Source organism: Natator depressus, chromosome 3 (genome assembly GCF_965152275.1).
Source record: "Natator depressus isolate rNatDep1 chromosome 3, rNatDep2.hap1, whole genome shotgun sequence".
Taxonomy (NCBI): Eukaryota; Metazoa; Chordata; order Testudines; family Cheloniidae; genus Natator; species Natator depressus.
Window position 1 is genome coordinate 62,595,820 of NC_134236.1, and position 22,603 is coordinate 62,618,422.

A 22,603-nucleotide genomic window follows, 5' to 3' on the forward strand; every position below is an offset into this window, starting at 1 on the left:
GAATGGGTAAAATGATGTTATTCTCTCCTGCTTCTCTTTTGTATCAAAGTGATGCTGCGACTCAAACGCGTCATCAGTATGAGTGGACATTTTTCTCTTCTTAACTGGAGGAATCGATATATCATTCTCTACACACATTTTCACACTGTCATTGAAAATAGATTGAAAATATTCTGGGCCACTTCTCGTCGCAGCTAAAGAGTTACACGAGCTTTTCACCCCTGTCATTGCAGTAAGTGAGCTGAGATCTGGAGCTTGAAGAGTCTACCACCATCTGGAGAATGGGGTGCATCATGTGAAGGGTAAAGATGAAGTTGAATGAATTTAGTTCATGGATAAGGCCCCTGGCTTTTATTTTAGCGTCAGCAAGGTAAGTTGTTTTGATAATCTCTTGTAAAGCTTGTATAATGATGGAGTAGTTTTGTTTTACAGCAGCCATTCTTCCGCTCTGCATGCCCATCTTGTGTTTCAAAGTCTTCAACTGGGATTCTACTTCTTGTGAAATCTTCTCCATTACTGCATGTCGCACAGGACTCCCCTCCATGAAGGCATAAAGAGTCTGAATAACAAGAAAAAAAATCAAAGACAGTTCTATTTTGTTTACTTGCAGTGCATGAATCTTCTAGGACGAGGTTCAAACAATGCACATAGCAGTGTACATAGAGAATTTCACTGTTTCTTTCTTTACATTTCATGTGAACTCCCACGGTACATCCAGACATAGTAGATGCGCCATCAAAACAGACAGACATCACTGATGACCAGTCAATATTAAGAATGCCAAGGACATCATTTAACTGGTCAAAAATAGACTGAGCATCAACTGTTAATAGTCTCGGAACAGACACAAAATGTTCAACTGGACTATGTTTTTCATTGTCAAAATACCGCACCACAATGTACATCTGTTCATGGTGTCCACAGTCAGTAGTGTTGTCGGCAATTATTGAGACCATTTTTCCATTTAGTACAGACACAATCTTTTGTTGCACAAGCTTGTGCAAGGCTATATTTAAATCATTTTGGATGCGATTACTCAGACAGGTAGCATTTCAAGGAGTTTGTTGCACATGTTTTGCCATTACAGGATCATATTTTTGGAGCATATTGACATGATTTAGAAATAAACCTCTCTCAAAACTGTTAGCTTTTTCATTGTGACTCCTGAATGGTCTCCCACCTTTCGCCAAACACAGAACAATGTCAATCAGTCGCACCATTACACTTCAGTTATGGCACCGTTCTTCTTCTTATTTAGACAGATAAGCCTGCTTGCCCTCATCCAACAATACATCAATAGGTTTCCCTTCATTAAAACTTGACCATGAAGAACAGCTCAACACATGAGATTTTGGCAGTTGGTGGTTTTTAAAACATTCGTTAGCCCTATGCCAGTTTCTGAATCCCTTATCAATAAATGCTGGATCGGTGTGACCTTTGTTTGCTGCACCATTAGAGGAGACAAAACAGCAGTAAAAGCAAAATGCTGCATCCTTTGATGGGCTATATTCTAACCACCTATACTTTTCATACCAATCGGACTGAAAACATCTTTGTTTATTCCCTATTTTACTTCTAGGAAACATACTCAATCCAGGCTGATAAAGACCTCTAGATAATCGAGACTGGCGTTCTAATCTATTTTTTGGAATATCACAGACTGGGTCATCAGATGCAATGTTTGATGGTTTTGAATAGGAACTACACTGACCTGAACTAAGAGACAAAGTCTGTTTCTGTTGGTCATTACTCAGTTTATTGCACGCACTGGAACTGGTGGCGGCATTATCTTCATGTATGTTCTTAACTGAGGAGTCTGAGGTATTTGCACTACTATCAGCACCTTCATTATAATTCAGTTTGTCTGCTCCTTTTCTTATCTTAACAATGAACCGAACCATATTTTAAAATTAAAAGGGGGTATCATATGATTGAATTAAAACAAAGCCACGGGCTTGTTATGCTACTTCAGTAGAGTACACGCAACAAAGATTACAAACACTGTAGACACTGCGCTGGGAATGCCTGACGCGGCCACTTATGTAGGTCAAAGAATTTTCTAGAATAGCAGTCGGAGGGGGAGGGGAGAACCAATGGTAATGCGGTGCTACAGTAGTGGGGACGCATGCTGCGAGCGAACGTGGGCTTTCTGTACATTTCTACAACATCTATACTATGCAATTCAGCGCTTATTGCATAATACAACATAATACCATCAGAAATGCTTAGTTTTGCAGTTGTATCTTCTAGACTGAGCACTGAGTCCCATTGGGTAGATAGAAAGATTAACCTAAATAATCTATACAGAAACCTGTGGAACCCCATAAAAGTGGGTCCCTAAGCCATGAACTATTAGAACTCATTTACAAAACTTTTCTTAAACATTACATTAATATATTGTCTCATACTATAGAATTAGAATTTATAATCCCTATTCCATGATGAGATATAACGTATCTTAATCTTTAGATATGTTTTTTCCTCAAAAATCAATTTAAATAAATCCAATATTTTTCATTTTTTTTAAAGTCATTGATTTTTATCCACCCTAACAGCTGGGCATGGTGGGGATGGGGGGGCAGGATTGGTCCCCAGCTGGAGCGAGGCAGGGGCCAGGGGCAAAAGCACAATGGGGCATGTGGGGGATTGGTCACCAGCTGGAGTGAGGCAGGGGCCAGGGGCAAGAGGAGCACAGTGGGGCATGGGGGGAGGATTAGTCCCTGCTGACTGGAGCACAGCGGGGCGGGAGCTAGCGTTGGTCCCTGGAGCAAGGGAGGGGCTGGGGGTAAACTGCAAGTGCAGCAGGGCTGGGGAGGGGGTAAACAGGATCCCCCCACACACACTCCTGCCCACATAGAGCGGGTACCTGCCTTCTCCCTGGTTCTAGCCCATTCTCTTTGTCTCTCTCTGCACCGAGCTGAGGGTCGGGGTGCACTGAGTACAGAGCTGGGGATGCAGGGTCTGGGAGGGAGTTAGGGTGCAGGAGCAGGCTGGGGGCTGGGGTGCAGGGGCTGGCCAGGAGCTAGAATAAGGGAAGGCACTCAGGAGGTTGGGGTGCGGAGCGCTTACCTGGGGCAGCTCCCATTTGGTGCGAGGGGTGCAGGTGGATATGTGGGCGGGAGGGCACAGGAGCTCCCCGTTTGGTGCTCAGGGTTGGGGTGGGGATGTGGGGGGTGGGTGCAGGAGTCAGGGCAGAGGGCTGGGGTGTGTGAGGGGGGTGTAGGAGTCAGGGCAGGGTGTGTGAGGAGGGTGCAGGGGTCATGGCTGGGGAGGTGGGCTGGGGTCGTGGGGGTGCTCCCAGCCCCCTGCCCTGAGCGGTTCACAGCAGGGGGCTGGAGGGGGTATACCCCAATTCCACCCCCTTTCCCAAGGCACTGCCCCCACCTCTTCTCCATTTCCTCCTCTCTCTCCCCAGCCCACAGCTGATCGGAGGCAGGGAGAGAGAGCGAGAGGAGGAGGGGTGAGTACCGCAGCACGCTGGGGGAAGAGGCGGGAGCTTGGCTGCCAGCTGCTGTGGAGAAGCAGGACAGAGTTCAGGGCATGCAGCACCACCAAGCTTCTGCCCCCGCAGGGGAGAGCAGGAGCAGAGAAGAGAGGCCGCGCTGGGGCCTCCCCTACCCCGGACTCCCCCACCCCTCATCTCCAGCAGTCCAGCCGCCCTTTTTTGGGGGGGGCTTGGGCACACCCGGCATACCCCATGCGCACGCCAATGGGTGGCTCCACTCTTTGATTTGACCTATTCTGGCTGTATTCTTTCGTACTTTGTACATAGATAACCCCTTCTGGTGAATTCAGCTCTTTGGCTTGTGCTTTCACAGTTTCTGCTGCCCTGCATATTTGGAGATCTTTTTCTAAAGTTAAGTCTCCTTCATGGAGCAGTCTCTCTCTTAACGCATTGTCTTTAATGCCACAAATGATTCTATCTCTGACCAGAGATCCTGTCAACTCACCAAAGTCACAGGTTGTACTAAGTTTCCTTAATTCTGTGTCTATGGTGTCATAAGTTTTTTGACTGCATGTAAAAAATTTGTCTCTCTTGAAGGTTTCATTCCTTTTTGACGTTCAATGTTGCTCAAATTCAGTCAGTATTTTACTTAATTTCATGTTTTCACCTTCTTCAAACTTAAAGTTGTTATAGATATCCAATGCTTCCTCCCCGATAACATGCTAAAAGATTGATGATTTCACTTCCTCATTTTTCTCCTCTGCCCCTGTGGCTACTAAATACAATTCAAATCTCTGTCTGTTTTTTTCCCAGTTCTCTTCAACATTGCCTGGATGTAGGTTGCAACACATCCTTTTTTGGCTCCTCCCTTCCCACACCCTTCTTAAGCTAGTCAAGCTTCTATTCTGCTCACCAAATACAAGCACAAGTATCTGTGCCTGGTGCTCCATGTGCTTCTCTGGTGCCTCTCTTTGACGCTGCTTTCAGTTGCAAACACAGGTGTTATCTTCAAAATGATTGCAGTTTTCTTCTCATTCAGCACTTCTGACAGCATGTAGCCATCTTGGGGTCATTAAATAATAAACCAGTGAATGAGAAAGGAATAAAACTTTAATAAAACAAACTGGATAGCTTCTGAGGTGAACTGCTGCACACAGCCGTGCGGTGTTCCCAACCTCTGCCTCCAGGTCCTACCTCCAAATTCCCACACTTAGAACACTGTCCCTTATGAGGGAGCATCTCTAAATAACAATCTTTCATAAACATCTCTCTACAGGGAGTGTGGTAGGGAAACAGCATGATTGGTAAGTCCCTACCTAGAACGCAGGGGGCACCATAAACCCACTGCTTTGCAGTCTGCGTTGTCCCACTCAAGTCATATTTCTTCCCCATCAAACTAATTTGAGTTGTTTTGGTGCTGGAGAAAAAAATCAAGGAGACAATTGTGGGACCTTGGCTATTAAGCTGGCACAAAGTCAGGAAGTGCAGCCCACAGATGTTATTGCAGCAATCTCAGGAGGGGGATGGGGCTGCCAGAGCAGGGAATTAAGCACAGAAGCAGTGTCTTTTGATGATGCCGACTGGCATGTTCCAACTGCTGCTCGTGTTGATCTACCCCTGGTCTTGCCCTGTGCACATGCTCTAGTGACGACAGAGCCTCTTCCAGATAGGGCCATGCTGGTGGGACAGAGGAAGCTAGCAGTTTCCCTGAAAAGGAAAAGAATCTGTGGAGAACTCAGAGCATCTGCCTCTGGGTATGAAGGCAGAACAATGGGGAGACACTTGACTGCAGTGCTACAGGCATGCCAAGGCAAGCTGCATTGAAAAAGGGAAAAAAAAGATATAAGAATCTCTTACTCAACCTCTGAGACTTGGAAAAGATGTAAAAACCCTATAGTTCCAATGCTGATGGAGAAGCGGATTCCCATGAGAGGACAATGCTCCTCAAAACTGATAAAAATCATTTTCTTGCCTGTAAGAAAACAAAACTCTGACATTTCGGAGTTAGAAACATCTTGAATATTGTTGCTGAACTGTGAATTGAGGACTGTAAAGAAAGAAATCCTAGATGTAATAAATATTGCTTATCCCTAAGTGCTTCTGTTACGCATTTGGTGCTAAGACTCAAGTTGAATGATTCTCAGCAAACTGAAGCTCACTAGCAAGTACTGCAAGAGTAAATAGAAAAAGGGCTAAAGAGTTAACCATTTATATAACTGTCTTTTCACAACTTGAGCTCTTATATTCAAGCAGGGGAAAAGGGAAGAAGAATTGTGCTGTTTTCACTTATGAAGAAACTATTAGGGGTGATAATATGTATAATATTTAGTACCAATATAATACATCATAAAAACTCAGTGGTGCATGGATGTGAAGTGAGATTTTTTTCTTAAATGTGCACTAAATTTTTGGACTATGCACATAGAACGTTAACGCACATCTGAAAGCTGTCTAGAACTATTTTCAGTGGTGTGCTGTACTCCCTACAGCTATTAATCTGCCTCTCCTGCTGCAGCATTAAGCACTCTGCCAAATTCTGCACTTCCTGTCCATAGATTGTGTTAATTCAGCTCATCTCAAAGCTAAGGAGGAGGAGGGTGAAAGGGGTGCTATCGCTTGGCTCACGGAACTAGTAATAGGTTATGGAGCTTTCCATACCTAGGTAACTGATTCAAATGCAGCTTGGATTAGAAGTGACTGACGGCTGATTGATGGACTACGTGAAATGAAAAAGAGTACTTGCGGCACCTTAGAGACTAACTAATTTATCTGAGCGTAAGCTTTCGTGAGCTACAGCTCACTTCATCAGATGCTGTAGCTCACGAAAGCTTATGTTCAAATAAATTTGTTAGTCTCTAAGGTGCCACAAGTACTCCTTTTCTTTTTGCGGATACAGACTAACACGGCTGCTAGTCTGAAATATGTGAAATGAGTTTGTCATCTGTCTATTTTCTATTGGGCAGGTGCCCAATATATTAAAAATGCAACACCATCATACATAGAGGTGGGACAAAACTGGCCCTAAAATTCTGAATGACCCCAATTTTAAGGGGATTGAATTTTGAGGATTAAATCCAAATGGATCCCATGGCTAGTTTGAGGTTGAGGATTATTAATCACATCTGGTGTACAGAATAAATTATGCTAGCAACATGGATAGTGAAAACAATCCCTCACACCTGCGGACTCAACAGAGTGAAAATAGTAGATTCAGCCTCTCCTCCCGAGTCCCACTGGGGCACAGTGGGAAAAAGGATTCCATGGCATCCTCTGCCCATGTGAATGGGGTGAATGGATGTGAAAGAAACCTTCATGAACCTCTCCTGCTGGAAGAGACTATTCCTGGTTTTGCCCTTGGGAGGTGTGAAGAAAATGCCACTTAGAACCTACTCCCACACTTCAATAATGAAGAGGTATATTCATTTAGGCCCAAAACCCAAAATAAAACTAGAACACAACTAACCCTGTTGCAAACAAAGCAAGCTGTCAGTCCATCTCTAACCAAAATTTGCAATTTTGGTAGAAAAGCTAATGATTTAATAGGATTAGAGGATTTGACTCAACTACCTTCTCACCCCTACATATGATCCCTTCATAACAGTATAATTTTATCCTGTACAGCTTTAATGTCGACTGCATACGGGCTGGTACCGGCAGCCACTTCTTCTGGTACGCTGTACTGGCCCACTTTCACCCCTGCTGGCAGCACTGACCCCGTAGGGGCCATTCTGCTGTCTGAGGATTGCCAGAGTTCGGCATGGTCCAATGCTCCCAGCACATCCCCAGGAGGAATACGCGAACAGGCTGCTAAATTAACATTAAGACGCTATCAAGACGACATTCCAGGCAACTTCTGGCACAGTGTGCTTTTTGTTGTTTCTTTTCGTATTGTACAGTGTACTAGAAAACTTTCAAGTTAGCATTTTGTTCAGCTCCTCACGTGATGGAGTTCTGTACTTCATCAGAAACAATAATTATTACAGATCCAGCTCTGGGAACTCCCACAAATTTAGAGGAAAAAATACCCTTTAATAAAAGATCTGATGTGAACCTTCTTTTTCAAACCTCTCCTCAAGGCCCACTTCTGCTGTGACATCTATCAGCTATCAACCAAATAACAATTGCTAGGTTTAGCTGCAGTCAGGGACAGCTTATATTACTTGTTTACTTAAAATGTTTTCTAACAATTAAGAACCACTATGCTGGGCACACAGCTATCTTATGTCACCTAGTGATTATTGTTGTCTTCAGGTTTCAGAGTAGTAGCCGTGTTAGTCTGTATCTGTAAAAAAGAAAAAGGAGTACTTGTGGCACCTTAGAGACTAACAAATTTATTAGCGCATAAGCTTTCGTGAGCTACAGCTCACTTCATGGTATGCGTCCAATGAAGTGAGCTGTAGCTCACGAAAGCTTATGCGCTAATAAATTTGTTAGTCTCTAAGGTGCCACAAGTACTCCTTTTCTTTTTTGTTCTCTTCATGCTCCCTCACCAGTCTTTCCTTTGTTCATGACACTCACTTGGTGCATTTTTTCCAAAGTAGAATGTAAGTTCTTTGGGACAGACACCACATTTTAATCTGTGCTTGTACCTCACCAAATATAATGCCGCCCTCATCTTGTGACCTAGCCGTTAGCAGTTCAAACAATAAATAATATCAAATGGCCCTTGAAAGAAATCACAGTGAGTTTTGTACAGCAACTATGCTCTGCATGCAAATGATTCAAGCTTTGACTACACTGACTTTTAAAACACTTTAAAGAAAGAAACACGTAAAGAAGGCCAACACCCTTGTAGTAGAAAGAGAGCCTGAGACTTAAGGCTTTGTATCAGAAGCCCAGCCTGAGGCCTGAACTAAAGTAGTGGTCACGCTTTGCTAATATAAAACAAAGTTAGCAAAAAGTCAGACTGTGAGCAGAAGGCAGGCCCTGCTATAAAACACGTCGGCTTGCAAGCTTCCAGAACCTGGCAAAAACAGGGCTAAGACTGCAAACACACACCCACATATTCCTAACTCAAACACAACCCTGAGACCAAGTATGCTACAAACACACTCTCCGAGGTTGATACAGGAATACACTGACCCTTTTAGAGATAAGGCAGGATGACAAGGTGATGGATAGAGATGTTTTTATTGAACCAGCATGTACAAGGTAATGAGTGGTAACTATCACATCAGAGAGTGGTCACTAGACACAACAGGGGGCAGTAACTAACTATGTCAGAGAAGCAATACATAACTTGTTTGTATTGGCGTATAAAATGAAGTCTCAGAGGGAGTGCCCTTGGCCAGCCTAGGGGACAATGGAAAGACCTGCCACTGACTGAGCTTTGTCCATTGTCATGGGCGTACAATTCTTGGTACCCGCATAGAGTGTGCCAGGTGCTTTCACCGTGCTTCATCAGTAACAAACGTGATTGAGTGCCTTTGCGACTTAATTGGATCTTGTGGTTATTGGCAGTTCGATCGAAGTCTGCTGGGTCAGCTAACTGCGCAGAGCTCGGACGGCACACAGAGAGCACACACACACATGCAGCCAAACATCTAACTATAACTCTCAATTTAAATCTTTATATCCGTTTGGGTGAACATTTGTTTTACAAAGAGTATGAAACAATGCTCTTCAAAATACATAATTACATTACATTAGAAATAAAATGATATTTAACAGGATCAAATGAGCAGACAACAAAGAGTCACTGAAGATTAGGAGAGACCTCAGGAGGTCATCTAGTCCAACCCCCTGCTCAAAGCAGGACCAACCCCAACTAAATCATCCCAGCCAGGGCTTTGTCAAGCCAGGCCTTAAAAACCCCTAAGGATGGAGATTCCACCACCTCCCTAGGTAACCCATTCCAGTGCTTCACCAACCTCCTAGTGAAATAGTTTTTCTTAATATTCAACCTAGACCTCCCCCACTGCAACTTGAAACCATTGCTCCTTGTTCTGTCATCTGCTACCACTGAGAACAGTGTAGATCCATCCTCTTTAGAATCCACCTTCAGGTAGTTGAAGGCTGCTATCAAATCCCCTCCCCCCCCCCCACTCTTCTCTTCTGCAGACTAAATAACCCAGTTCCCTCAGCCTCTCCTCATAAGTCATGTGCCCCAGCCCCCTAATCATTTTTGTTGCCCTCCGCTGGACTCTCTCCATTTGTCCACATCCTTCCTGTAGCAGGGGCCCCAAAATTGGATGGAATACTCCAGATGTGGCCTCACCAGTGCCGAATAGAGGGGAATAATCACTTCCCTCCATCTGCTGGCAGTGGCTCCTACTAATGCAGCCCAATATGCCATTAGTCTTGTTGGCAACAAGGGCACACTGTTGACTCATAGCCAGCTTCTCGTCCACTGTAATCCCCAGGTCCTGTTGTACAGAACTGTCGCCTAGCCAGTCGGTCCCCAGCCTTTAGCAGTGCATGGGATTCTTCCGTCATAAGCACAATACTCTGCACTTGTCCTTGTTGAACTTCATCAGATTTCTTTTGGCCCAGTCTTCCAATTTGTCCAGGTCACTCTGGACCCTATCTCTACTGTACAGCATATCTATCTCTCCCCCACAGCTTAGTGTCATCCGCAAACTTGCTGAGGGTGCAATCCAACCCATTATCCAGATCATTAATGAAGATGTTGAACAAAACTGGTCCCAGAACTGACCCCTGGGGCACTCCGCTTCATTCCAGCTGCCAACTAGACATCGAGCTGTTGATCACTACCCGTTGAGCCTGATGATCTAGCCAGCTTTCTATCCACCTTATAGTCCATTCATCCAATCCATACTTCTTTAACTTACTGGCAAGAATACTGTGGGAGACCGTATCAAAAGCTTTGCTAAAGTCAAGGTATATCACGTCCACCGCTTTCACCATATCCACAGAGCCAGTTATCTCATCACAGACGGCAATCAGGTTGGTCAGGCATGACTTGCTCTTGGTGAATCCATGTTGACTGTTCCTGATCACTTTCCTCTCCTCCAAGTGCTTCAAAATGGATTCCTCAGGACCTGCTCCATGATTTTTTCAGGGACTGAGGTGAGGCTGACTGGCCTGTAGTTCCCTGGATCCTCCTTCTTCCCTTTTTTAAAGATGGGCACTACATTAGCCTTTTTCCAGTCGTCCGGGACCTTCCCCGATCGCCATGAGTTTTCAAAGATAATGACCAATGGCTCTGCAATCACATCTGCCAACTCCTTTAGCACTCTCGGATGCAGCGCATCCGGCCCCATGGACTTATGCATGTACAGCTTTTCTAAATAGTCCTTAACCTGTTCTTTCACCACTGAGGGCTGCTCACCTCCTCCCCATACTGTTCTGCCAAGTGCAGCAGTCTGGGAGCTGACCTTGTCTGTGAAGACCAAGGCAAAAAAAGCATTGAGTACTTCAGCTTTTTCCACATCTGTCACTAGGTTGCCTCCCCATTCAGTAAGGGTCCCACACTTTCCCTGACCACCTTCTTGTTGCTAACATACCTGTAGAAACCCTTCTTGTTACCCTTCACATCCCTTGCTACCTGCAACTCCAATTGTGCTTTGGCCTTCCTGATTACACCCCTGCATGCTCGAGCGATAGTTTTATACTCCTCCCTAGTCATCTGTCCAAGTTTCCATTTCTTGTAAGCTTCCTTTTCGTGTTTAAGCTCATCAAAGATTTCTCTGTTAAGCCAAGTTGGTCACCTGCCATATTTGCTATTCTTTCTGCTCATTGGGATGGTTTGTTCCTGTGTCCTCGATAAGGCTTCTTTAAAATACAGCCAGTTCTCCTGGACTCCTTTCCCCCTCATATTAGCCTCCCAGGGGATCCTGCCCATCAGTTCCCTGAGGGAGTCAAAGTCTAATTTTCTAAAGTACAGGGTCTGTATTCTGCTGCTTTCCTTTCTTCCTTTTGTCAGGATCCTGAACTTGACCATCTCCTGGTCACTGCTACCCAGGTTGCCACCCACTTCTACTTCCCCTACCAATTCTTCCCTGTTTTTGAGCAGCAGGTCAAGAGGAGCACAGCCCCTAGTTGGTTCCTCCAGCACTTGCACCAGGCAGTTGTCTCCAACACTCTCCAAAAACTTCCTGGACTGTCTGTGCACTACTGTATTGCTCTCCCAGCAGATGTCAGGGTGATTGTCTCATGGTGATTGTCCCCCATGAGAACCAGGGCCTGTGATCTGGAAACTTCTGTTAGTTGTCTGAAGAAAGCCCCATCTACCTCATCCTCCTGATCTGGTGGTCTATAGCAGACGCCAACCATGACATCACCCTTGTTGCTCTCACCTCTAAACTTCAAAGACTCTCAACAGGCTTTTCTCCAGTTTTGTACTGGAGCTCTGAGCAATCATACAGCTCACTTACATACAGTGCAACTCTCCACCTTTCCTCCCCTGCCTGTCCTTCCTGAACAGTTTATACCCATCCATGACAGTGCTCCAGTCATGTGAGCTACCCCACCAACTCTCTGTTATTCCAATCACATCATAGTTCTTTGACTGTGCCAGGACTTCAATTCTTCCTGCTTGTTTCCCAGACTTCTTGCATTCGCGTACAGGCACCTAAGATAACTAGCCGATTGCCCTGCTTTCTCAGTATTAATCAGGAGGCCTCCACTGTTGCACCCTCCTCCTTGTGTTTCCTCCCAGGATCCCACTTCCCCACTTACTTCAGAACTTAGGTCTCCAGCCCCCAGCAAACTTAGTTTAAAGCACTCCTCCCTAGGTTAGCAAGCCTGCCTGCGAAGATGCTCTTCCCTCTCTTCGTTAGGTGGATCCCATCTCTTTCTAGCAATCCTTCTTCCTGGAACAACATCCCATGGTCTATCAAAAGAAACCTCTTTTTAAGGAAAATGTTCAGACCTGTAAAACTCTGAATAGTTTTTCTCTTCCTTGAAAGTTACATTTTAAGATAAAAGCAAATGTGATATTATTCTCAGTGAATTTTAGAACGTGAAGAGTCACTGCTAATTATACCGCCTCTGTAGATATTGTAAAAGTACTTAAGGGTCTAAAAGAACTACACCAGTTAAGTGGTAGATAAAACACTAAAGCTGAAATGAAAATGCTTTTGGACTGTAAGCTCTTTGGGGTAAGGATTGTTAGCAATCAGTAACATAAGATGAGAGAAGCACTCCCTCTTATTCAGCATAGGGGTGCCAAAGAGGCCCAGAGTAGAATGTAAGGGCTCTAAAAGCCTGGTTCTGGCCCGGGATAATTCCACCAGCACAGTAAATGAAGACGACCATGGGTGGTGGGTATCAAAGACTGGGGGAGGCTTAGCCTCTCGAAAGAGCCCGACGTGGCCCTGCCCATGCTCCACCTCCTGGCTCTGTCCTGTTTCCCCATGGCCAAGGCTAGTGGGGGCTGGCCTGCGGCCAGGGACTCCGGGTAGCTGGAGCCGACACTGGCATAGCCCACCTGACACTCCAGGGCTGGGGGCGCTGTGGGTCACGCCGCCCGCCCGCCCTGCGTTCCAGGGCTGGAGGCAGTCAGGCAGCCCTGGGGTGGGGCGGGGTGGGGCTGATGTCCATGGGGGCAGGGCCTCAGGCAGAAGGGCTGGGCCAGGGGCTAGCCTTCCCAAGCCTGTGGTTTACCTGCTGGCCATGAGGAAGACATCTGCAAGCTGTCTTCTAAAGACCCCCCTCATAAGCCCTGGCATAAGGAGCATACTGGAAGTGGGCCTGGAGTGGGAGGGGTGTGCTGTGTGGTGAAGTCACAGCAAGTAGTACTACTGAGATTCTGGACAATGGTGGTACCCAGAGGCAGCTCAAGTGGAGACAGTTTGCTATAACTCAGGCTGCCCAGCAACACTGTCTAAATTATTCTTGGGGATGCTCCAGCCCCTGGAAAAGTCCAGAAAGAGGAGGTTGCAAAGGTGGTTTAAAGCCACCTTCATCTCAATCCTCCCTCTGGGCTGTGAGTTCTATACCCATAATATCTAAGTACTAATCTAATCTATCCAGTCCATCAGATTCCAACATTTTCCATAACCTACCTGAATGTTTTACGCTACCATCTGAGAGGACCACAAAGTCCACTTAAAGCATTCTGGAGAAGAGTAAGGTATTGGTATAATAATGGATCCAAGTAAAATAAACAGAAATACTGGGTGATGTGTTCAAAGCTTGTATCAGGAATCCATGAACATGGTAGTCTGAACGACACCATTTTTTTAGTACTGAATGAGTAAAATTCAAGAAAAGGAAAAGAAAATAATGCTCAATGAACCTGGAAAAGTGCTAGGCTTTGACGCAATGTAGGTGAAGGCTTGAAGAAAGATGTAGTTTCCTGAACAGTAGTAGCCGTATCCCACCCTTCACATTTATTGGCTCAAAGCCGAGGTCATTTCCATGTTCCTTATATGGCGTTTCTTTGTGTTGAATTGTACCTATTCGGTATTAAAATAACCACTGTTAAAATTTCAGACAACTGTTTTATGGATTCTTGATCCAAGGGTTGAACACATTACAACCTTTTGTATCCACACTGGAAGCTCTGTAATACTTTCATATTCAGTTGTAAACATTATTTAATAAAAGAACCATATCAAAACTGAGAGAAAACTATCCAGGGCATATAGAAGGCAAAATATTTAGAAAATATTTGGGATAGTTTGTCTCAGATCCTGAGCAGTGGCCCAGCACAACCCAGGAAGTGCAGGTGCAAAAGTAGCTTTAAACCACATTTGTGTTTCCTCAAACATGGAGCTGACAAGCCCTTAGGCTGGTTCCCAGCACATATTGGAGTAGCCTTAATCTTATGGCTGCCAATGACCCCAAAAGTCATTCTGACAGCCAGGGATCGCCAAACTGTAGGAATGCCTTGGTCACATCCCCTTTTCCTGACCACACCCAATGTACCATGAGCGGTTTAATGTAAAAGCTGGCTCCAAAGCATGTGGGAATCCCTCAACGCAGGGAGAATTCTCTGAAGCCTGACTATGAAATGGGTAGCAGCTTTTCACTGCCAGAGCAGCATAATACTACCCCTCTACAGGAGAGGTCAGGGATTTTGTGTTCTACTCGTAGTAAAGATGGATTGTGCAATATTTCATTGATCAAGCAACAGTCATGAATTTTAATAAGTTAATGTTATCAAGGTCAAAACAAGGGAACATCAAGGATACGAATAGGCAGCCAATTTGTAATGCTGATTTACACTGAATAGAATTGTAAGCTAAATCTTTGCTGTAAAAAGCAGGGAACCATATGAAAACATAAAAGTCCTGACTCTATGCATCCTAAACAAGCACAGATCCTTCCACATGCATCAGTCAATTGTTCTCAGAACCACTCCAGTCAGGATCATTTGTCACCTTCTGTAATTCACACTTACAAATCACACACATATACAGGAAAATCAGATCTTCACTAGAAACCTACAGCTATTATATAGATTACAAAGTTCTTACAGTGACTTATTATGGCCAAGAAGACACTTTCATTTTAAGCCTCTGTTTCAAGCCATTTATAACTTTCTGGGAAAAGATTATCTATAGGTCATGGTAGTAATAATTTTACAGTTTACCTGCCAACTCACACAGAAAGTAAGTCAAAGAAATCTGAACAGCTGAGACAAGTCGATGTTGATTTATAAATAAATAAAATAAAAGTTACAGAAAACAGGTGCTGGGGATTTAAAATATGTTCTGGAGTGAAGTTTATAATAGCTGTATAGAGAAAGGTCAGAGCTTATCTGTCTTTATTCTGGTGTTCTATTCAGTTGCTGGATGACACCGTGCAGCCAAATCTCCTACTTAAAGAGCAGATCTTCTTTTAAGAAGTCTCATACAATTAAGTGGAATCTAAACAGGCACTGTTGTTTCAGGAGCATGACACCACCTTATTCCCTATTTCAGAAGGACATTCTCATTTGTGTACCATTAGAGTTTGTCTGGCAAAGTATTTACTAACAAACGAAGCTAAACTGCAGAACTTTTGCACACTCAGTTCCAATTTCCACATGTCTAATGAACATTCTGTGTAACAAAAGAGCTTCACATATTTTAATATATTCATTAAATTATAATGTAAAACACATTAATATTAAACAAGCTTTTCTATTGAGTTTTCCAGGCATGATATAGCCCCAAAACATACAAGCTAGGCAATATTCAAAAACCATGTGCCGAAAATCACTAGAACCTATAAATAATCAGTTACAGTGCTACATAATCTGTGCACTTAGGCCCTGATTCTGCTTGTACTAAATTAAATAGCTAAACTCCCATTGACTTCAATGGTGCAGGAGCAGGGCCTTTAACCTTTACTTACTAAGTAAGTGCTAGTTTTAATAACCTATGAGTACAGTGACAGAAGTTAGCAACTTCGTTGTCAGCAGGTTGCAGGTATTTTAGTACATATATATATATATATATTCTCTATGCCCTTACTTCAACATACTTGGATCTGAGTATTATGTATTTGTTTACTGGTTTTATTTTTAACTAAAACTAAAAGGAACATCCCTATTGTAAAAACGGAATTGCCTTAGGGTCTGCCAGCTTACCACATCAGGAGGAGCAAGAGCAGTCTCATGGCCATTCTAAAGGAAAAACTCTTTGTAAAGGGGGAGCTCCAGTTTGATATGTATGAAGCAACAGACTCCCACAAAAATGTTTCCTGCAATAAGTCATGGGCCTGGAGTGTTCTTGTCTGCACCTAAGAGGAGTCAGATACTAGGAATCTGATTTATTTTTCCTCATTTAAATAATAATGCATAGCTACCTACCTATTACACAAGTGTAATTTGAGGCTTACATACAATGATGAGTAAAAGACCTTGACATTTTCAGATGGAAGTTGCCATAGACGTGCTAGATGTTATTATTGTAGGTTTTTCTATGTACGTTTTGAAAAAGTGGTCAAAAGTGATGAGGTATATGAAAGATGGGTTGCATATTTGTGAATTTAAATTCACACATTTGTATTTTAAATATTTTAGAATATTGTATTAAGCAAAGACCAATAAAAATGGAGGGGAGTAGCACTGGCAATAGAAATAGTTTAATCAAAGAGACATTACACAAAGAACTGATACCTTTCATGTTAGAATGGTTTAAGGGAATTAAAACATATATTGCATTGAAATGAAGTATGTATCATCTGAGAGGTGAACCAACAACATTTTAGAAGACAAGCACCTACATTGAGCTTGCTTTTAATTACTTCTACTGCAAATATTTTATATTTGTATAGATTTTCATGGGGAGGTTACCACATTATTATGCTTTCACCAAGGTGTGTAGTTATTCTTTCCCTATAAATTACCATAATGCAGTGCAGGCTTACAGCAGGGGAAGGCTTCTCCACAGCCTAGGGTTGCCAGGCATCCAGTTTTCGACTGGAATGCCCAGTGGAAAAGGGACTCTGGCGGCTCCAGTCAGCACCACTGACTGGACTGTTAAAAGTCCAGTAGGCAGCGCAGCGGGGCCAAGGCAGGCTCCCTGCCTGCCCTGGCTCTGCACAGCTCCTAGAAGTAGCTGGCATGTCCAGCTCCTAGGTGCAGGAGTGGCTACGGGGGCTCTGCACACTGCCCCTGCCCTGAGCACTGTCTCTGCAGCTCCCATTAGCCCAGAACCACAGCCAAAGAGAGCTGCAGGGATGGCGCCTGTGGGCATAGGCAGCACGCAGAGCCCCTTGGCCCCTCTGCCTAGAAGCCGGACACTTTCGGGAGTCACCTGAGGTAAGCACCGCCCAGCCACAGCCAGCACCCCTCACCCCCTCCCGAACCTCCAACCCCCTGCCCCAGGTCAGAACCCCCTCCCACACCTTAACTCCCTCCTGGAGCCCGCACCCAACCCCCTTGTCCCAGCCCTGAGCCCCCTCCCATATCCAAACTCCCTCCTGGAGCCCACACCCCCTCCCACACCCCAACCCCCTGCCCCAGCCTGGAGCCCCCTCCTGCACCCTGAACCCCTCTTTCTGGCCCCAGATTGGAGCCTGCATCCCCAGCCATAGCTTTCACCCCCTCCTGCACCCCAACACCCTGCCCCAGTCCAGTGAAAGTGAATGAGAGTGGGGGAGAGCAAGCAACGGAGGGGGTGGGAGAGAGCGAAAGCAGGGCCTCAGAGAGGGGGGTGAGACAGGGACAGGGCCTCAGGGAAGTGGTGGGGCAGGGGTATTCCATTTTGTGCGATTAGAAAGTTGACAGCCCTACCACAACCATCACTCCTCATCCCAGGCTCCCTCTCTAAACTCTCCTTACTTCCTGTTTTTTCCACTTATATCCTCCTAGTTATATTGTTAAACCTGTGATTACCACCGGGTGTTCATAATCTCCCCACAGAAAGTGTTTAATTGCTCACAGCTGAGCCTGCAGCCTTTCTCATGCTGTAGCAACATCAGCGCCCTGTCACAGATGTAGAACACAATTTTTAAAATTCCTATAAAACAACTCCTGTTTCACAAATTATGTTTAAAAGCAATAATTAAACAGATCTAGATTGTGCCATTTAGGGACAGCCCTGTGTCGGGTACGGAGATCTGGGTTTATTATTAGTTTCTGAACATAAAGTAAACGCACAAGAGCATGTTTATAATGTTACATACCCTGATTTTTTTCTGCATACTAGACTTTACATTTTTTTAATCCTTTAAGGTTTTGAATTTGTATGAAAAAAGATGTCAGCCTTCTTTTTAGTGTTGTATTTAGCTTCCAAAATAAGGAATATTCATTTTGCTCATCAGCAGCTTGTGTAAGTATTCAAACTTTGATTTGTGCCAACGACTACTAAAGAGTGAAAGCTCTAACCTGTCCGTTGAAACACACATAAAATACCATCACTGTAGAACTGAAATTAGCAGAACAGCCCCAGTACTCACTCACAAAAAAGAAACAGTCATCTTTTTCCTATCACTATTTTTCCCTTTTCCAAATTGCCAAGTAGTGAAATTGGGTATCACTTTCATGATGAAGTTCATAAACTATGCCTGTCTGCAATTCAGTACAAAACCTTCTTCCAAAATATGTCAGCAGTGCTTTCTCCTAATTACTTCTAAGTAGGTAATATTTTTTAAGATATGTTGTGTCTAGCCTTATTAATAACCATGACAATCGTATGCAGTCTCTTGGAAAATATGATGTTGACGCTTTTGGTCCTTAGTTATGAGTATTTATTGAGAAGTTCTGGATCCAAACAGGCACACATTCACTTTTTCTTCAATAATAAAGTAGAATATATTTTTATGGCTCTCATTTTAGTATACTCCATATTCCATTCCAGGTGTTGGTTTTGACCTGTCACTTTAACCTGTGGTCAGCCTCGCTGTGTGCCTTACCCCACTTCAACAGTTGAAATCAATTAGGACACTCAAGGAGAACAGCCCAATCCTGCAATCCTTAGTCATACAAGTAGAACCACTGAAGGCAGTTGCACTTCTCATATAATTATGAACTATTTGCATGAGAATGGATCGTAGGATTCGGACCTAGATTGTAAACCTAGGGCCAGATCCTCAGCTGGTGTATGTCAGTGTAGCGCCAGTGAAACTATGCCAATTTACAGCATCTGACTCCTATGGTCTAGATTATATGTGGAGGGCCCCCAACCAGTGCCTGGAAGTTGAAGCTAGACACATTCAGACTGTAAATAAGGCATAAATGCTTGACAGTGAGGTTAATTAACCATTGAAACAATTTACCAAAGGTTGGAGTGGATTCTCCATCACTGACCATTTTTAAATCAAGATTGGATGCTCTAGGAATTAATTTTGGGGGACCTTTATTGTCTGTGCTATACAGGAAGTCAGACTAGATGATCACAGTGGTCCCATCTGGCCTTGGAATCTATGAAACCCTGGAATTCACTCCTACATTTATCAGATAGTGCCAAGTTCGTTAACCTTTGGGGCATAGTCAAAGGCTTAGCTGTTTACCCAAGCTTTCTCTGATGTGGGGATGAGATTTTTAATTTGGGGTAGCGTATTCTTGTTTGTTAGCTAACAATGAAGTTATTTAAGTTCATTAAAAGATGGAAACCTAAAAGAGTAAATGGCTCTGCTAAACTACAAGGGAAGAAAGGGAGTAATCAAGCAGGATAAGGACACTGCAAAGTAGCAAACAAACTTCTCTGTATCAGCCTTCTCCACACAAGCAACGGTGCAATATCTACCCTACAACTATGCTTTGCAGGTAATAAAGAAGAGGTGCTATCAGAGACTGAGATGTCAAAAGAGGAAGTATTGAAAGAAGTTGTAAATTGCAGTAAGTCTCCAGGATCAGATGATATTCATCTGAGTTCTAACATCAGGAGCCTAGTGGGTAGTCAAAACTTTTGAATATTATTTGCTGATCCTGGGAATTACATATAAGCAAGCCTTTCATCAGTACCAGATAAATCAGTTGAAAGAATAATAATAAAATGTGGCCTTATGTTGGTTTTATCTGTAGATTGCAAAGCACTTTACAAAGGAAGGTAAGTATCCTTGTCCCACTTTTACAGATGAGGAAACAGACACACAAATAGGAGGGGCGCCAGACCCAAAAGGTCACACAGTAGCCAGTGGCAGAGCTAGGAATAGATCCCAAGTCTCCTGACTCCCATACCAGTATCTTATCCACTGTGTCACCTAGAGTAATAAAACACCTAAATTAGCATATGATAGGGACAACCAGACAGCTTCTGTAAAGGAAAATTGTGCTTCTGCAAACCCCGCTGAATTCTTGGGAAAGTGAACAGACTGGTAGATAAAGGAAATCAACATCAAGCAGATATATTTTCAGTGAGCTCCCGCAGGGATCAGTTCTTGGACCTACACTATTTAGCATTTTTATCAGTGACCTGGAAGAAAACATGAGTTCATCACTGATAAAGTTTGCAGATGACACAAAAATTGGGAGAATGGTAAATCATGAAACGGAGAGGTCACTGATTCAGAGCGCCTAATTGTGCCCATGAATTGTATAGAGTGCATTGTTAATTCCACTAGGCAGCAAGGTGCCTACAGGTTCTTCAATGTTCAGCCTAAATCCCCTTTGTAAATCTGGCCCTAAATTACCATCTCATTTCTACTGGTAAACTCTCCAGATTGGAGCTGAGAGGTTGGTGGGCAGCATGTGGAAGCTTATATTGATCCATGTTCTGTAGATAAATGGAAGACTTCATTCACCACTGTGGTCAATCAATCTGGCACCTTTTATGAGCATAGTGTGTACTTAAAAAAAACAGAAAACGGGAACTAAATGCTCCATAATTTATGTGTAACTATGCTGTAATTTTCATGTTTACTTTCTTGTGCATTATACCTACTGCTTGCATGGTCTCTTCAGAGTCATCATCTGTGCTCTGATCTCTAAAGAAATCACTGGGGGACCATTTATCTTAATCTCTCACACATTTTTCATATACGAAGTTCCCTGTGTGGTGATAGTTTCAGTATTGTTAAAAAAACAGCAGGAAAAAACCCTTAGAAATCAATTAAACTTGCAGTTGTCTCTGAATAAAATTTAAACTGGTTTTGTTCTTGCAGCATGCATGAAATCTAATCATGTTTTAACTGTGTCTATAAATTGTACTAGAGCAAGGTAGAACTCAAAGTCCTTTTTCTGCGTTCATAGGGGCCAATGTAAATCTTGGGATGGATTCTTTGGAAGTTGTTGGAAAAGCCTGGTAAGAAATCTGGAGGTGAGCCTCGTGGGAGATAAAAAACAGGTATTGAGGTATCCAGTTACAGATTAAATAACACATATCACATGTATGTATGAGAGACTATAACAGCCCATAATCTGAATTATTAGATTTTTTTTGTTTTTGCTATATTGTGAATTTTTAATTGTATTTCAGGTAGTCTAATGTCCTTTGGATTTTTAAATAGTAATTTCCCTAACCATGCCAAAAATATAGATGATGCAGATTGTCAAATTGTGGATTATTTACTAACTACTCAACAACAGCTGCATCTCATACAAATGGTCAATTGAACAAATAATAAAAGTTTTAATTCAATAACTTACACTAGCTGTGTTATGAACACAATTTATCTGTCAGTATATTCCAGTTCACAACACCATTATTGTCCTTTTCACAGATCTGCTTACACTGCACAGCAAAAAGCCTGAGAGAAGTTTCCATAAATAATGCACAAAAATTGCAAAAACTATGCAAAGTGAACACCTCATTACACAAACCTCTCAAAACTGTCAGTTCACCCCAATCTCACTGCAACTCCCATGCAATCTATGAGCCTAACCTTTATCTACTCATCCTTCAGATCTCCCTCCACCCCATCCATCAGTACTCCACATCCACACAACATGTATTAGCAAGAAGCTGGGCTCTTCTCAGCAGGAGCATCTCTGACTACTGCGTTGCTCCTCCCTCCTGGTCTCCTCTTTCTGCTGGCTCTGGCTGCCATGAACTCCCTGCCCAGGGCTCCTCCATTCCCTAGCTCTGACTCTCTCATTGGAGGAGAGAGGGAGGAACTGATGGCGATGATTGGTTAAAGAGGACAGGAAGAGGAAGGAATTATGGCCATTGGCCCCACTAGCCAAAACCAAGGTCTCAAAAGACCTAAGAACTGGAGGTGGTATGGCCAGCCAAGTCAGTGATTAGGCAGATCTGCTCATTCATGCAACTTCCACTGTGCTGCTTTACGAAATAAGCAATATAGACCTTCATCCTGCAAGCATTTGGTTAGCGTGCTACATGGGCTGCAAAGTTTTTTTCCACCATAAATTGACCAGAGATATGTAAGGCTGAGCACTAGGCCTAGTATACCACACTGAGCAAAGAAAAATCAGAAGCCCACTGTGCACCAGCTCCCTTATTCTCAAAAACACAGGCTAAGAGAGGAGCAGGATGCAGATAAAGAATGAGTGTGTTTGAACAGAAATGAGCTTAAGTTTCATCCTCAACATGTAAACGAGGCACTTACTACATGTGCTCTGTATTCAGTCTTACCCTGGTTCCTAGTAACTTAACAGCTGCCAGAATGACTCCATGTATAGATAAGCCGTTACACATGCTCTACTGTGCACTCGCACATTGCAGAATCAAATTGCATATGCAGCTCAAGAACTAACAAAAAAGTGGATCAAGCCCATAAATATTTAGTCAGTTAGACTCTTGAATCAGCAAATACAAGGTGTGATGTAGCTAAAAACTATGGAAGCAGACATCTTGCACTGGTATGTGGGAATCATTATCAGACAGCTCTACTGGACCTAAATGTATGCAGAATACAAAG

General features: G+C 43.5%; 1 long non-coding RNA gene across 1 annotated transcript in view; it reads right to left on the reverse strand.

Annotated features, from left to right (window-relative positions):
- Positions 1–257: 257 nt before the first annotated feature.
- Positions 258–22,603, reverse strand: part of LOC141983873 (uncharacterized) — a 37,457-nt gene continuing 15,111 nt past the window's right edge. The window contains exon 3 of the long non-coding RNA XR_012638548.1: positions 258–559. This is a non-coding gene — a long non-coding RNA (uncharacterized LOC141983873). The remainder of the gene's footprint in view (positions 560–22,603) is intronic.